We start from the raw sequence: 7,079 nt of genomic DNA, 5'->3' as shown, positions 1-7,079 counted from the left end.
ATAAACCCTGCACTCAAACTGAACATCATAGTGTCTGTATTAAGAAGCAATGTCTTTGAGAGGTGACTAGGCTATGCAAACTCTGTTCTCATAGGTAATACTAATACCTCTGTAAAAAGGTAATTTCAGCTAGGCATATATCTCAGCAAGTTAACATGTCCTTCCTATGCCCTAGTTCTGATACATAGTCACTAAAAAATTTAGAAAGTTCAATACTCTTGTTCTTTTGCAGTGTAATATGTGAGGATGCTGCAGGGAGAACCACATGATTCAATATCCTGATGCCTTCTTGAACTTTCGAACTTCCAAAAATGTGAGAAAATAAATTTCTCTTTTTAATAAATGAATAAGACCCATGTACTATGTTATAGTAGTAAAAATCAATGACAAGACATGTTACCAGTGTGAAAGGAAAATAGCCACTGAAAATCAGGCACACTTGATTTTGGAATGCCATTGCTAAGTGAAATAGATCGTCTTTCCTGATAGTAAAGATGAGCTTGTTAGCTAGCCAAACAGAGTTACGGCTCACATATCTCCTTGTTTTCAAGCTATTATGATATGTAAAATGAAAAAAGATAGTTTCTTTTAAATTTTTAAATGCGATAGTTAATGTTGTGCTCACTTTGTAAATATAGACTGTGAAACTGATGAAGACTAAGTAACTTACTTAAAGTCACAATATTACAAAGTGACAAAGGAAGAATTTCAATCAGGGCTCTGTGTGCAAAGTCCTTATCCATCTTCCTATGGAGGTACTGTTTCCCAAGAACTTGGAGGAGGTGCTCAAGTCTGCATTTCAAAAAGGCAAGACCAAGTTAGTCTCCATTAAACGAAGAGACAAATATTGTACACCTCTTACCCAGATCTTAAACAGGTTGCTTCTGTGTGCCAGAATAAACTTCACTGCCAGAGCAATCACCTTAGCCATACTAGCCTCTCAATGCTCACCTGGCAGGTTTCCCAGAAAAAAACAAGACAGAGTAATTTCATTGCCAGGAAAGGAGCTAGATAACACTCATTTGAGCTCTTTTCACATGGTGTTAGTTCTCACTGTATGAAATAAATATGTCAGGCATCAAACCCTCAGTGACAAGAAATCTCTAAGAACATCTTGGATACTGTTCTTTGAGAGAAAGTTTAATCCAAAGATTGGTGTGTCCTTGCAACAAAGATACCTTAAACCCTTAATCCTAGAATTGTTTGGGCAGCTAAACCCCGTGCTGCCTTCTGATTTAAACAGACAGTTCCTTAATTGATTTACATCTTCATTGGCATCTGCACCTTTAGTGCTGTGTTGCCTTGAATTTATCTGTTATTCATAATTTTTATGGTGAAGTGTATACAAATGGTAGATTAAAATTTTATTTTAAAAGATCTTGGGTTACACTGAAGGAAGTTGAAATGTACTGACCTGAAAACACAACAAAACCCAATTCCAAGAGCCACCCCACTAATTAGAGACAGTGTTAAAAGTGAGTTCCAGGAGGGGCAGTGCAGGCATTGGAGGCCTCCCCTGAACTGGTGTATGACTTCCTGTAGAGATAGGGAACTTTTAGGAGAGTTGCCTTTGCCTTTTCTTCATCAAGCTTTAGGTAGTAGCTAAGCCTCCAGACTTAAGCACTCTGTAGAATCACACTTAATACAGGTTATGCTTTTATTTATTTTTTAAAATCTCTTTTACTGATATAAAAGAGTATTGAAACTTACTTTTTGTGTTTGGAATTCTGGCTGACCTTATAAATCTTTACTCATGTAGCTTTAAACAGTATCTCATTTGAATGCTTTCAATACCTAATACTACTGTGACAGTTTTACTTGATTTTTTGTTGTTGTTATTGTTTTGTCTTATTTTGCTTCTTAAAATGGCATACTAGTTTTGAAAATAAATGTTAATAGGCAAAAATAATGCAATGAAAAACTGAGAGCCACAGAAATACATTATTTTCTATAGTTCACATACAATATGACTTGCCCCACGAAGATATTGTATTAGCAGACAGAATGGTTGCCTTCAGAATTCAGTATAACGGAGCCAACTCTTGATAATCCACGTACAATATATTTTGTTATTGAATTGTTTGTATTTTACTTATGTTGCTTGAACCAGGTCTCATACAGGCCATGCTGGCCTCAAACTCACTATGTAGCTGAAGATGACCTTAAATTTCTAATCTTCTTAATTCCCTTTCCTATTTATGAAAATTATTTATATATTTCAATGCCTTTTTCAGTGTTTTATCACTGTTCAATCTCATTTCTTCACTGCCTAGAATTATTAACATTCTCATTTTCTGATAATTCTGACTTGTTAAATGTAAAGCTAAATTTGAAAACTAGTTTAAGTAAATGATAAAAATAGTTTAAGCTAAGGTATACACACTTTAGAAGCCCAGTAGAAATGGCTATAAGTTTTTGAATTTTCATGTTATCTGCAGTATAATGTTCTTCCCCTTTATGTGTTATCAAATATTGACTGGAATATCTACATGGTATTGAAACATGCTTTTACAGGCAGACATAAATGAATCAGCATGTTAAACATATATATATATATATATATATATATGTGTGTGTATGTGTGTGTGTGTGTGTGTGTGTGTGTGTGTTTTACAGAAATTAATGAACCAATGATGAAAGACTAAAATAAGAGACCAACCATAATCATACTATATACTAGTGATAATGCAAAGACAAAAGAAAACAGAATAGAAACACTGACATCTATTTTCTGTTTTTTCCAAGATTGCCTAGTCATTTTTTTCAAATAAAAGTAGTTGTTTGATATAGAAATTTCTGTTAAAATCTAGTATGATTTGAACTCTAGTTGATGAGAGTAAGTGCCCTTAAAACACACATGCATTCACCTGTATGTTTCTTCCAAACAACTTCTCATAGTGATCCAAACAATGCTTATGTTATGATGAACTTGGAAAATGATTCTTCAGGTATCTATGAAAATTTCAAATGCTTCTCTCAGACTTCTGTTTTTAACAGAAAAGTGAAGTTCATGTTTGAGAAGATTACTGTTAAGGTTCATGTCTTGTGTAGGTAACTTGTGAATCCTTAAACATAATTAGCTCAGAGGATAAGTATTAAATTTTGTGACATTAGAGAATCAAACTATAATAAGGAGAGAAATGTTACAGAAATTGGAAACTAATATTAGTTCTAAGCTTTGGTGAAATTTATTCCTATATTTTACTTCTGAATCTTTTTAATAGTAGAATAAGACAATAATTAAATAAGTAAATCTCTACCAAGTATAATAGGCTTTGGATCATTAAGGAAGATAAAATATGAAGTTCAACAGTTGAGTATATTTATTTTGCTTCTCAATTCTAGGTAGATACATGAATATAATCTCAGATTTTTTTGTATTATCTGTTAGTGTATCTTGAAACATCAAAGAGTGTTAGAATTGTGCAGTTGGTAAATTGGCTCTTGCTTTTGGTCATGGTACCATGAACTGTCTAGTTCATATTGTAGGGGAAAAGCATGGGAAAAACACAAGAATGGCAGTGTCTTTATTGACAAAGCAGTAAGCCAGCATGTTTGATTCTTGATTAATTCTTTTCGAAATGGCAGTCCTAGACAAATCATATATTTGAGGCTTCAAGTCTTTTTTAGCACAGTGGGAATGTAACCTAATATAGGCACTGTCTTTCAGAAACCTTGACTTGAGTGTAGTCCCAGAAATACCCTGAAAAGGGAGAAAGCAGTGAAAAGTATTCTGAAAGCTTCAGGCCAAGCCCTGCTACTTTCAGGAAAAATCTAGGAAACTTTGAATAAGTCATTTCCCTTCAGAGAACCCACATTTCCCATCTGAAATTTGAGAATAAATAGTTGTGTTTTCTTGTGATGTGCCAATAAAATAATTTTCCAAATCATAAAATTTCAGATAAATATTCTGGATTCAAATTGAGAAAGGTCATTGCTTAGCCTCCAATTGAATGAAGAAACTGTTAGTTGATTATGTCATGAGTAATATATGATTTGTTGTTGTTTGATAACTATAGGATGTTTATATTCTGTGGGGATGCCAGGTGGCATATTTTATATTGAATTAAACACAGATAAATAAAGAGACAGAAGATATTGTAATGAATAATGAGAAGATTAGTAAGTGTTGTAAGTCCATGGTTCTTCTGGAATCAGTTTCCATACATAACTTTTCAGTTAGGAATTTATGAAAATGGCCTTGGGGAACTGAGTTTCTTAATTCTATTTAGATACACTGTTGCTCTTCTGCCCAAATTAGGGTATAAAAACAATAAAAAACAAAAAGAAACAAACCAGCACCACTAACAACAAAAACAACTTATGTTCAAGCAGCCTTAGAGTTCTGTGAATAGACTCTGCCTTGTGTGCAAACTCTGAACACTATTAGTGAACTTCCCAATGTTATTCTTTGCTGTCACTTTAAGAGCTAGCCACACCCACCCCAGCCGCTTCTAACCTCGTCGCCATCTTGGCTTCTCTTTCCTGTCCGTCTCTTGCCGTGTGCACACGTGTTTTTTTGTCCCTCTCTATGTCTGTCTATGTCTCCCTTTCTTTAAGTAATAAATGTTTAACTTTATGTATAGCCTTATGTCCATTTTCTCTGCCATCCACCGCATCCAGCCGCCTGACTCTGCCACTCGCCCGGGGACCCTGCACTGCTCTGGTGACAGCTTCTGCCTGGCTGCGAGCCCCCCGCAGGCATCCCAACATCATATTATTTTTTAAAAGAACAATATTTGGTGCTGCAGACTCAAGAGATTCACCCACCAAGGGCCAGGGTTCCAGCTTCACCTTTCGTCCGGGACTCTGAGCTCCAATTTCCGGGACTGAATCTGGACCGAGGGCTTCTCAACACCACCAACTGCCTAAACTCATTCCTACAAACAACACCGGCTTCTAATTGTAAGTTTCCTCACTCCAGCCAGCTTATCTGAGCCTTTTAAACCAGGGATTGACCGGTCCTCCTGGTGTTTCTGGGCTCGGAGAGGGGTACTTCTCTGCCCTGTCGCTGGCGTTCATTACGGCTTGCGCCCTCTGTTAAACCCGTGACTGGGACAGCTGACCTGGCCAGCTCCCACCATTTCCGCACTGGGAACCCGGGGTTCCCAGCCTCCTTCCTCTTTATTTCAGTCTTTTCTTCCTTCCTACCTTTCTTGCAGACGTAATTGGCTGATCCGGTTCAGCCTTTAACATCCCACATGTGCACCTCGGACGCCTGGGTACATGTCTGGATGTTCGCTTGCATCTCAACCAGGGAGCCGTTCCCCATAGGCTTGAGATGCCACGATTTTTGCGGGTTTTTCACAGTCTTGACATGGGAAAGCAAGTCATACTAACTCTGATTACAGGTGTTTTGCATACTGACATGCTTTTTGATAGGACCCATCAAAAGCATGCAGTTTGCCTAATTCCTGTTCAATCTTTCTATGTAAAATAATTGTTCATTTCATCTTGTTTCATACTACAAAATCATAAGTCTCATATTTTAAACTGGTATGTAATTTTAAGCTGTTTTCTACCATTGTCAGTTCTGCCAATAATCTTAATGTTACAAACAGTTTTTTTCTTTCTGTCTGTCTTTTTACAAATATGGATCTTACCTGTTAAGAGTCAATGCAGTCAAACTCAAACCCAATCTTCCAGACAGATTCTATACTACAGCTATATCTAATAATCAGCCCTCAACTGCTCAGAGATCTGGGGAATGCGATATTTAAATGTTTAATTATTTAAAAAAACTTTTCATAACAAAAAGAGACAGGTTGGCTCCTAGTAAGCACTCTGTTTCCTCCGAGAAGACAGAAGACAAACCGTCAAAGACCAGTGTCCATCTGCAGTTTGCTTTGACTGCCAAGCGCTGACCATTGGGCAAAGACTGCCTTTCACCTAAACTGGAGACCTCCAAACATGGACAAAATCACTGGAATCGACAGTCTAGCTGCCCAGGGTCAAGGTAGGCCTGTCTTCCTACAAATTTCTCAGCCCACAGGGTCTTCAAAAGCCTGGCAGGCTCTGAGCTAAACAACGAAGGTCAAATGCAACCTTCAGCGACCAGGGAGGACCCAAAAGAGTAGCTCTGGATGCCAACTAAGTAAGTTCTCTGTCATTTTTTAATCAGTAACTCAAGTAAAATCTTATCCTTCTCAAAGATCTCTGACAGTCTGATAGTTAAGAGGTTTTGCCAGGTTGCCTCACCAAATAAAAATACTTTTCATTATAATTTCTATTTTTACAAACCCAAGGAGTTCTTAATACAATGTATATGTCTAAAACTTCTGTTTTTCGTATAAGTTCCAGGGAGCCAAATTAAAGAACCCATCATAAACAGGTCAGATAAAAACCCCTCAATTCCCTGGTCCTAATTTTTTTTTCTCAATTTAACTTTGTCCTCTGTTCTGCCAACACCCTAACCAGGTACAAGGGAGACCAGACATTTCCATGCCACAGACACCTGTCCTGTTGGGAGCAGAGACCAGCTATTCCAAAATGTGACCAGCATCCAGCCTTCTCTCGGATCCCCCACACCCCCCCAAAATGATGCCCACAAATCAGCCGGAAACAGCCTTGAGAATTTGCCGCCCCAATTCCTTCAACCTGTAATATCTAACCTTCTACTTTTTATTATAAAACGGATCCGGGAATGCTATTCTTTGCTGTCACTTTAAGAGCTAGCCACGCCCACCCCAGCCACTTCTGACCTCGTCGCCATCTTGGCTTCTCTTTCCTGTCCGTTTCTTGCCGTGTGCACATGTGTTTTTTTGTCCCTCTCTATGTCTGTCTATGTCTCCCTTTCTTTACGTAATAAATGTTTAGCTTTATGTATAGCCTTATGTCCATTTTCTCTGCCGTCCACCGCATCCAGCCGCCTGACTCTGCCACTCGCCCGGGGACCCTGAACTGCTCTGGCAACAGCCTCTGCCTGGCTGCGAACCGCCTGCGGGCATCCCAACATCATATTATTTTTAAAAAGAACAATATCCATGATACCTTTCAAAACACCCAGGTATGTGAACAGAGCTTTGTAAATCTTTCTTAAGCCATATGAATGATAAATATAACTTGTAACATGAAGGGGC

The 7,079-nt window shown here is 37.8% G+C and overlaps 1 long non-coding RNA gene across 1 annotated transcript; it reads left to right on the top strand.

Annotated features, from left to right (window-relative positions):
* Positions 1–4,501: 4,501 nt before the first annotated feature.
* LOC146889264 (uncharacterized) lies at positions 4,502–6,821 on the top strand. The gene is made up of 3 exons (XR_015000263.2): positions 4,502–4,905; positions 5,802–5,956; positions 6,418–6,821. It is a non-coding gene; the product is annotated as an uncharacterized LOC146889264 (long non-coding RNA).
* The last annotated feature ends 258 nt before the right edge of the window (positions 6,822–7,079 follow it).

The sequence above is a fragment of the Myodes glareolus genome, chromosome X (genome assembly GCF_982192425.1).
Source record: "Myodes glareolus chromosome X, mMyoGla1.1, whole genome shotgun sequence".
NCBI lineage: Eukaryota > Metazoa > Chordata > Mammalia > Rodentia > Cricetidae > Myodes > Myodes glareolus.
Note: the sequence above shows the minus strand (reverse complement) of the source record. Positions and strands in the feature narration are given on the sequence as shown.